The sequence below is a fragment of the Taudactylus pleione genome, unplaced genomic scaffold (assembly GCF_031769625.1).
Source record: "Taudactylus pleione unplaced genomic scaffold, aTauple2 ptg000199l, whole genome shotgun sequence".
NCBI classification, from domain to species: domain Eukaryota; kingdom Metazoa; phylum Chordata; class Amphibia; order Anura; family Myobatrachidae; genus Taudactylus; species Taudactylus pleione.
Genome location: NW_028284601.1, coordinates 3,033,265 through 3,044,183, shown reverse-complemented (window position 1 = coordinate 3,044,183; position 10,919 = coordinate 3,033,265).

The window sequence follows — 10,919 nt, the reverse complement described above, 5'->3', positions numbered from 1 at the left end:
GGACCCTGAAGTAGAAAACAAGAGATATGGTAAGAACTTACCTTTGTTATCTCTGTTTCTACGAAGTCCATAGGGTCCACAGGGTACCCGCCCTGACGCACCTGGCTTCATATGGGCTGTGTTACTGGTCACCGGTTTCCCGTCTCCTTTTCTGTGAGAATGGTTCTTGAGTGTTCCAGTTTTCTCTCTCTTTTTCTCTCCTCCTCCGGCCTTTGGCTACTTACAAACTCAGGTGCCTCTGGCTGGGGGGAGGGGTTATAGGGAGAGTGGACCCAAGTGCATCCTGGGAGCTAAAAGCTTTAACTGCGTGGTGCCCAGATTTGGTTCCCAACCTATACCCCAAGGTCAACCCTCTGGACCCTATGGACTTCGTAGAAACAGAGATAACAAAGGTAAGTTCTTACCATATCTCTTGTTTTTTTTGTGTTTGTGAATTGTGTGCGCAGTAGCCGCACGTGCATCAACAAAGTAGTGCCAAGCGTGCGTCTGTGTCATAAGTAAAGGGCCGGCTGGCTTGACCGTTAAAGGGTGCTGTAACCCCCAAAGTACACTCCAAACAAAATCAAAAAATATTTTCTGTGTTTGTGAATTGTGTGCGCAGTAGCCGCACGTGCATCAACAAAGTAGTGCCAAGCGTGCGCCTGTGTCATAAGTAAAGGGCCGGCTGGCTTGACCGTTAAAGGGTGCTGTAACCCCCCAAAGTACACTCCAAACAAAATAAAAAAATATTTTCTGTGTTTGTGAATTGTGTGCACTGTGGCTGCACGTGCATCAACAAAGGAGCAGCGCCAAGCGTGCGCCTGTGTCCCATAAGTAAAGGGCCGGCTGGCTCATTTCTTAAAGGGTGGTGTAACCCACAAAGTGCACTAGTCTCCAACAAAAATAAAAAATTATTTTCTGTGTTTGTGTGCGCCTTAGCCGTACGTATATATCAATATAACATAAATGGAGGACCAAACTTTCTCCGATAAAAATAAAATAGGGAAAGATCAAGAACCACTTCCTCTTAGTGCTGAAGCTGCTGCCACTAGTCATGACATAGACGATAACATGCCATCAACGTCGTCTGCCAAGGCCGATGCCCAATGTCATAGTAGAGGGCACATACAATCCCAAATGACAAAGTTCAGGAAAATGACCTTGAAAAAAACATTTAAATCATCTGAAGAGAAACGTAAACTTGCCAATATGCCACTTACGACACGGAGTGGCAAGGAATGGCTAAGGTCTTTCCCTATGTTCACGACTAGTGGTTCAGCTTCACATGACGATGGAAGCCCTCCTCCCACTAAAAACATCAAACGAGTTAAGCTGGCAAAAGCACAGCGAAGAACTGTGCGTTCTAAGAAGATATCACAAATCCCCAAAGAGAGTCCAAGTGTGGTGGTGGTTGCGATGCCTGACCTTCCCAGCACTGGACGGGAAGAGGTGGCTCTTTCCACCATTTGCACGCCCCCTGCAAGTGCTGAAAGGAGCACCCACAGTCCACTTGCTGATATGCAAATTGAAGATGTCACTGTTGAAGTACAACAGGATGAGAATACTGGTGTAGCTGGCGCTGAGGAGGAAGTTGGCGAGGAGGATTCTGATGGTGATGTGGTTTGTTTAAATCAGGCTTCGGGGGAGACAGTTGTTGTCCGTGGCATGAAAAAGCCCATCACGGTCATGCCTGGGCAGAAGACCAAACATTCCACCTCTTTGGTCTGGCAATATTTCTATCCAAATCCGGACAACAACTGTCTTGCCATATGTACCATATGTAAAGGTGAAATAAGTAGGGGTAGGGACGTCAACCACCTAGGAACATCCTCCCTTATATGGCACCTGCAGCGCGTTCATAAAAAGTTACTGTCAAGTTCAGAAACTTTGGCTAAGACCGTAAGCAGTCCAGGGACACCTAAATCCCGTTGTCCTGTTGTATCCAAGCGCCTGCAAACCACACCGTCAACTCCCTCCTCGTCAATTTCCTCCTTAGTCAGGATCGGAAGTAGTCCTGCAGGCCATGTCACTGGCATGACTGACTCTCCTATCCGGGATTCCTCTGGAGGATCCTGCATTGCTACGCCTCCTGCAGCCGCTGCTGCTGTTGCTGCTGCTGGGAGTCGTTCATCATCCCAGAGAGGAAGTAGGAACACCACTACTTTTACTAAACAATTGACCCTCCAACAGTCCTTAGCGAGGAGGATGAAGTACGACAGCAGTCATCCTGAAGCAAAAACTATAACTGAGGCCTTGACTGCTATGTTGGTGTTAGACGTGCGTCCGGTATCCGCCATTTGTGCAGTGGGATTTAGACAATTGATGGAGGTAGTGTGTCCCCGGTTCCAAATCCCGTCTAGATTCCACTTCACTAGGCAGGCGATACCGAGACTGTACAGAAACGTCAGAAAAAGTGTCCTCAGTGTCCTGAAATATGCCGTTGTACCCAATGTCCACTTAACCACGGACATGTGGACAAGTGGAACAGGGCAGACTAAGGACTATATGACTGTGACAGCCCACTGGGTAGATGTATCACCTTACGCAGCAACAGCAGCAGCGTCACCAGTAGCAGCATCTCAGAAACGCCAGCTCGTTCCAAGGCAGGCTACGCTGTGTATCACCGGTTTCAGTAAGAGGCACACCGCCGACAACCTCTTAGAGAAACTGAGGGAAATCATCGCCCAGTGGCTTACCCCACTTAGACTCTCCTGGGGATTTGTGATATCTGACAACGCCACCAATATTGTGCGGGCATTTCATCTAGGCAAATTCCAGCACGTCCCATGTTTTGCTCACACAATAAACTTGGTTGTGCAGAATTTTCTGAAAAGCGACAGGGGCGTGCAGGAGACGCTTTGGGTGGCCCGAAAAATTTCTGTCCACTTTCGCCATTCAGCGACTGCGTGCCGAAGACTGGAGCGCCAGCAAACACTCTTGAACCTGCCCCGCCATCACCTGAAGCAAGAGGTTGTGACGCGGTAGAACTCAACCCTCTATATGCTTCAGAGGATGGAGGAGCAGCAAAAGGCCATTCAAGCCTATACATCCACCTATGACATAGGCAAAGGAGGGGGGTATGCACCTGACTCAAGTGCAAGTGGAGAATGATTTCCGTGTTGTGCAAGGTTCTCCAGCCCTTCGAACTTGCCACACGTGAAGTCAGTTCAGACACTGCCAGCTTGAGTCAGGTCATTCCCCTCATCAGGCTTTTGCAGAAGCAGCTGGAGAAAGTGAAGGAGGAGCTAAGACGGAGCGATTCCGCTTGGCATGTGGGACTTGGGGATGAAGCCCTTCATTCGCTTTGCCAGGATTCCAGGGTGGTCAATCTGTTGAAATCAGACCACTACATTTTGGCCACCGTGCTCGATCCTAGGTTTAAAGCCTATGTGGTGTCTCTCTTTCCGGCCGACACAAGCCTGCAGAGGTGCAAAGACCTGCTGGTGAACACACTGTCAGCTGAAGCGGAACGTGATACGTCAACAGCTCCTTCTTCATTTTCTCCCGCAACTGGGGCTGCCAGGAAAAAACTTAGGTATCCTAAGCAAACCACTGGCAGTGATGCAGGGTAGGGCAGGACCAAGTTTGGACATCTGGTCGGACTGAAGGACCTGGCAACAATTTCTGACATGTCTACTGTCACTGCATATGATACTGTCACCATTGAAAGAATGGTGGAGGGATTACATCGGTGACAGCATCCAGATAGCATGTCAGACAATCCGTACCTGTACTGGCAGAAAAAGAGGCAATTTGGAGGCCCCTGTACAAACTGGCTCTATTTTACCTGAATTGCCCCCCCTCCAGTGTGTACTCCGAAAAGAGTGTTTAGTGCAGCCGGGAGCCTTGTCAGCGAAAGGCGTAGGAGGTTGCTTCCACAAAATGTGGAGAAGATGATGTTCATAAAAATGAATTATCAACTCTTCCAGGGAGACCAGCCTCCAGAACGTACAGAGGGACCTGTGGTGGTGGATTCCAGCGGGGACGAATGAATACTCTGTGAGGGTGAGAATGTACACAACACTGAAGAGGGTGAGGAATCGGTGGATGAGGAGGATGAGGACGACATCTTGCCTCCGTAGAGCCAGTTTGTGCAGGGCCAGATTAATTGCCAGCTTGTTTTGTGGGGGCCCAAACTAACCAATCATTTCAGCCACAGTTGTGTGGCAGACCCTGGCACTGAAATGATTGGTTTGTTAAAGTGTGCATGTCCTGTTTATACAACATAAGGGTGGGTGGGAGGGCCCAAGAACAATTCCATCTTGCACCTCTTTTTTTTCTTTGCATTATGTACTGTTTTGGGGCCTAGTTTCTCAAACTGCCATCCTGTCTGCCACTGCAGTGTCACTCCTAGATGGGCCACGTGTTTGTTCTGCCCACGTCGTGTCTCTTAGCATAGTCATCCAGCTACCTCGGTGCAACCTTTTGGACATAACACTATTGTGAGGTGTTCAGAATAGACTGCAAATGAGTGGAAATTAAGGTTATTGAGGCTAATAATAGCATAGGAGCAGAAAAACTCACAAATTCTGTGATTTTAGTTGTTTTTATGCTTTTTTTCAAAAAAATACAGATCCAAAACACAAAATCCAGAACCCAAAACACGGAAGGGTGGTTTTGGCAAAACCAATCCAGATCCAAAACACGAAGAAAGATCCAGATCCAAAACCAAAACACAAAACACGAAAAGTTGCCGGTGCACACCCCTAATTATAAGTAACAGTTTGCACATGAAGTGATTGTACATGATAGCTTACTGTACTAATGAGTTAATTTGCTGGTAGTACACATGGATACGCATTAAACTTTAGGTCATACATGCCTACTCTCCAGTTGCGGGAGGCTCCCGATTTTTCGGGTAACTCCCCCATCCCCGGAAGAGTAGGCACATATCCCGCATCCCGACCACTTCCTACTGAAGTGGGCAGGATGGGGAGATTTTACGGGATTTTCGGGTTCGCGAGTAGGGGGCGTGGCTAAAATTACGCGAGTCACATCATTTGGCCCCAGCCCAGGCTAATAAATTATACAGTCCGGCCCGCCCCCTGAAGATGTCAAAGTATCTCCTCTCCGGGGCTTCTCCCGGGGAGGGGATTTAGAATGTCGGTAAGTATGCTTTAGGCCTGATTCAGAGTTGTACACAAACCCGATTGTTTACATACATCTCCGCTGTTTGGCGATCTGCACAAGCGCAGGCTCTGGACTGCATATGTGCAGATCTGTTCCTGGGACGACGGTTGCAGTCAGGGCCGTAGAGAGCAGGGATGGGCCCGGGTACTGGAGGGGGCTAGCCAAATAGTGGAGGCATGGCCATGCTCCCTACTAAAACACGAAAATATGATGCTTGGCACCGCTCGCTGCACAGGGGGGTACCGAGCGCCCTTCACCCAGGGGCAGGACCAGGGGGCCCCCCACACAGCAAGCAAAGAGAGGACTGCTGCTACTGCTCAGTGGCAGCAGCCTCTCTCCATTTGCTGGGCTGGAGAGAGAGGCTGCTGCAGCGGCGCTGGCAGGTACAAAAATCTTACGGTGGTGAACCCGGGCCCCTCCATCAAGCCCAGGCCCAAGTGATTAGTATACCCACTCCCGCCTCTCTCGGTGCCCTTGATTGCAGTGACCCCTAAGCCACAGCCTGATTGACATGCTGCGGCCTTTTTTGGTGGCTAAGGGGTGGCAATGGACGCAGCTTCACTGGCCCTGGAAGCATGGAATACACGGCCATCCTGAGTAACCTGAGGGTTATTCGGATGACAGCTGTTCACGCAGATGATCCAATGCTCCATTTTTGCACGCAGCAGCGGATCACAACAGCATACAGTGGGGGTTGACGTTTATGTATTCTTGCACAGCAGCTGCGTGTGAACGGCGTACAACTCTGACTGAAGCCCCACGATAAGCAGTGCCTCAGTATACACAGCAGTTACTGCATACACCATGGTCATACTGTGTCAACCTGACATGCAAACCATTGGCTTTATACTAACTACTAGGGATGTGCGCCGACCCCCATGTTTTGGTTTTGGATCTGTATCTCCTTTGTGTTTTGGATCTGGATTTGGTTTTGCCAAAACCGCCCTTGCGTGTTTTGATTTTGGAACTGTAACTGCTAAAATCACATAATTTGGCCAATTTTTTGTTCCTACAGTATTATTAACCTCAATAACATTAATTTCCACAAAATTCCAGTCAATTTTGACCACCTCACAGCTCACAATATGGTTTTCATCCAGTTTAGGCCCAAAATTTGCACCAAGCTAAGCTAAGCGGCAGCAGTGGGCGGCACAAACATGTGGCAGTTCAACTTCCAACATGGCACAAAAGGAAACATATGTTTTCATTAATCAAGAGGCCTGAGGAAGATGGAGTATGTATGTAGTTGAAGGTAGGGACAGGAGGGGTTGATTTGTAGTAAATTTAATTAAAAAAAAATTGATTCCGAAGCAAATTTATGAGGGAGAAGGGGAGAGCATGGGTGAACAATATGTCGCAAATTTTGCCCACAAAATCAGTTTGGTTGTTCAGAATATATATTTTTTTTATTAAAGGGGCATGCAGGAGATGCTGTCTGTGGCCATAAACATTTCTGGACATTTTTGGCATTCAGCCACTGTATGTCAAAGATTGTAGCAGCTGTGGCAGTTCAACTTCCAACATGGCACATCAGGAAACAAATGGTTTTATTATTCAAGAGGCCTGGGGGAGTTGGAGTATGTACGTAGTTGAAGGCAGGAAAAAGATTTGATTAGTAGTAAATTTAATTACATTTTTTGATTCCGAAGCAAATTTATGACAGAGGAGGGGAGGAGGGGAGGCATCTACAAAAAATATTTAAATCATTCACATCAGTCCTTGCCCCTGAAGAATCCTTGAGCGCTATGCCTGCTGATGCTGGGAGTGGATTTTCATCCCAGAAGGGGACCAGGAAGACTACTAGCAGTACTTTAAAAAAAATTGTCTGTTAAACAATCCTTTGCAAGAGGGAGCAAGTATGACAGCAGTCACCCAGTTGCACAGCAGATCACTGACGCCATAACATCTATGCTGGTATTAGATGTGCGTCCACTATCCGCCAATAATGCAGTGGGTTTTAGATGGTTAATTGAGGTCCTTTGTCCCTGCTACCAAACCCCTTCTAGATTCAACATAACTAGAAAAAGAAATCCCAACCTCTACATGGATGTTAAAAAAAACTTAGTGTCCTCCAAAATGCCATTGTGTCCACTTAACCACAGATATGTGGACAAGCGAACAGAGCAAATGCAAGATTACATTACTGTACAGCCCACTGGGTGGGTGCGTTGCCTTCAGTGGCACCAACAGCAGCAGCATCTAAGAAACAGCAGCTCATTCAGAGGCAGGCTAATCTGTGTATCACAGGGTTCACTAAGAGACCTAGGGCCTGATTCAGAGCCGGATGCTCTGACCAGAGCGCTCGCTCTGAATCAGGGCCCTCCTCCATTAAAATGGAGCATCCTCCTGGACGCTTGTATAGCTGTGGGTCACCACCCACAGCATATACGAGCGTCCAAAAAGATGGTCGCGATGGTCAAGACCATCGCGACCATCGGACTTGCGACAGAGACCCTGCAGTAGGGTCTCCCAGCCACAAGCCCTGGAGTGATTTTGGCTCTATCAGAGCCCAAATCACTCTCACTGGCATCACTAGTGATGTCAGTGGGGCCGGCTTCAGACGGTAGGTGTTCCCATGGGAATGCCTCCGTCTGGCAGGCACGCCCCCGGCATGCCAACCAAAGGGGGCGTGCTGTCAGTCACCATCGACAGCACGCCCCCTTTGATGCGAGACCCGGAGCGACAGCTTGGCTGTCGCAGTCCGGGTCTCGCGTATGTGCATGACGGAGCTCCCTCCGTCATGCGCATGCGCAGTGGGGAACATCGACCCACTTGCGAGCATACTGCCGCTTGCGAGTGGGTCTGAATGACCCCCATAATGCTGACAACCAGGGCCAGCCCTAGCCCAAAGTTTTAGGTAAGCGAGTAAATTTTTTGGCGCCCCCCCTATGCAGTGCCCCTTTTACAGTGCCCCCGGTAGTGGTCCCCCCTGTGCAGTGCCCCAGTCAGGGCCGTAGCTAGGGTAGGGCAGTAGTATTCCCTCACTGTAGTGCCCCCAGTAGTATTCCCTCTCTGTAGTGCCCCCAGTAGTATTCCCTCCCTGTAGTGCCCCCAGTAGTATTCCCCCCCTGTAGTGCCCCCAGTAGTATTCCCCCCTGTAGTGCCCCCAGTAGTATACCCCCCCTGTAGTTGCCCCAGTAGTAATCCCCCCCTGTAGTGCCCCCATTAGTATCCCCCTTGTAGTGCCCCCAGTAGTAGCCCCCCTGTAGTGCTCCCAGTAGTAGCCCCCCTTGTGGTGCCCCCAGTAGTAATCCCCCCTTGTAGTGCCCCCAGTAGTAATCCACCTCCCCCCCCACCACCCAGTAGAGACGTAATTTAAAAAAAAAAAAAAAACACTTACCTGAAACCCGCTCCTGGTCCTGCCGCCGATATCATCTCCTCTGCCACCGCTTTGCATTATGGGAGTGACATCACGTCATGATGTTACTCCCATTACCCACTGCGGGAGCCGGAAGATGTCCGGCTCTGGCAGTGGGAGCAGCAGCCGATGAGAGTCTGTCAGAGTCTGGCTCTCTGTGCCCCGAAAAATTTCTGGACATTTTCACCATTCAGCAGGCGCATGTAGAAGATTGCTGCACATGTAACAAATGTTGAATTTGCCCTGCCACCAACTCAAGCAAGAGGTAGTTACAAGGTGGAACTCCACCTTTTATATGCTTCAGTGGATGGAAGAACAGCAAAAAGTCATCTAAAGCTACACAGCGAACTATGATATAGGAAGAAGAGGGGGAATGCACCTTACTCAAGTTCAGTGGAAAATACTTTCCTTGTTGTGCAAAGTTCTGAAAGCCTGAAACCCTTCGATGTAGTCACCTGTGAAGTGAGTTCAGCTACTGCCAGCTTGAGTCAGGTAATTCCCCTAATTAGAGTATATATAATGGTGTGGTGCGCTACTGGGGGTTAGGATGTGGGGAAAATATGGGGAGGGGATATGCTGCAGCTATAGACACAGGTGACTATTCCCGTTGTCACCAGAGTGGAGATATGTAAATTAGGTGGCTTGTGTCTAATTAACACCGCAGCAAGAAGTTGATATATCGATGTATAGTGAGGTATATGCAATTGTTTAATATTATAGTTTAAAAGCAGTAATGTGTAATACAATGTACATAATAAAACAATGGTCATATAACAATCAATTGAATACAATCACATATATATATAGACAGGAGTGTACTGATTAAAAAGTAAGTAGTCCAGATCCTGGCATATATTGTAAAGATGATAAAAAAAATAGTGGTTTAAGTCAATAGAATATTCAGGTCACAGCTCTGTGATCCCAGCTCGTCAGCTGGAGATAATAGATACACTGTTGCAACTGGTTCAGATGGGTGCATACCCTTCCTACCTAGTCTTGTCGATGTGTCGTGCTGTCTGGATTACATTACCGCACATCCGTGTGGCTGTGATGTGGTAAGTGCCTCCCCATCTCCTGCTTCCCCTCCTGTCCTCCGCTAGCGCCTGATGGTGTAAAGCTTCTTGGCGGGCGTTCCAGTGGTGCTGTTAATTAGACACAAGCCACCTAATTTACAATTCCCCTAATTAGACAGTTTGATAAAGCAACTTGAGAAACTGAAGGTGGAGCTGAAATGAAGCGATTCTACAAAGTACGTAGCACTTGTAGATCAAGTCCTTTATTCACTTCACCAGGAACTAAGAGTTGTCAGGACCTTCCAATCAGAGCAATGCGTTTTGGTGACTGTGCTCGATCCTAGGTTTAAGTCATATGTTGTGTCTTTCTTCCCAACGGACACAGATCTGAAGAGATGCATAGACCTGTTGGCAAGCATGTGATGCAGCGATGGCTCCTCCTTCAGTTGTGGTCACCATTCAAAGAATGGTTGAGGACTATTTTTAATGATAGCGTCCAAATAGACATGTCAGGCAGTCTGTTTGACTAGCAGGAAAAAAAGGCAATTTGGATGCCCTTGCGCAAACTGGCTTTGCTTTACTTGAGCTGCCCACCCTCCAGTGTGTACTCCAAGAGAGTTTTCAGCACAGCCGGGAACCTTGTCAGCAATCGGCATAGGAGGCTACTTCGTTAATCTGTGGAAAAGATGATGTTCATCAATATTAACTACAAATTCCACAAGGAAGACCTTTACCACCAATTACGTCCAAAAATTACAGAGGTACCTGTAATGGTGGATTCCAACAGGGACTAATTAATATTGTGTGAAGTAAGATGATGTAGACACTGATGAGGATGAGGAATCAGATGATGATGGCGACAACATCTAGCCTCTGTAAAGCCAGTTTGTGCATGCATGTAGAGATCATTGCCAGCAATGTCAGCTGCCCATTGGTAGCTTGTCTTCTGGGGGCTAAAACAAACCAATCACTTCACTAGCAGAGAGAAGGGAGCTAGCTGACGTTGGACTGCTTGTTGTTACTTTTTTAGCCAAAGTTTCTGAATTTTACAAAAACTTTTTTGATGGATGGATGCGCTGCAGATGAAGTAATAGGGAGGAGGTTCCTAGATATTTAAGGTCCCTACCTCCACTTACTCTGGCTATACAAAGGGTACAGATGGCTTGACAATTGTTGTCCATTTTCGGGTAGAAATAATTCCACACATAGGAAGTGGATTATTTTGTCTTATGCACAGGCATGACAATGGGCTTTTCCTTATCATGGGCAACAACTGTTTCTCCTACTGGTGCCTGATTTACACAAACAACATCTTCATCACCATCAACATTCTCATCATCAGCATCCTTATTAGCGTCAGATACACAAATATCCTCCTCATCCTGGTGAACTTCCACAGAAGCATCCTCAATTTCTATGTCAGCATGTTCACTTGTGCT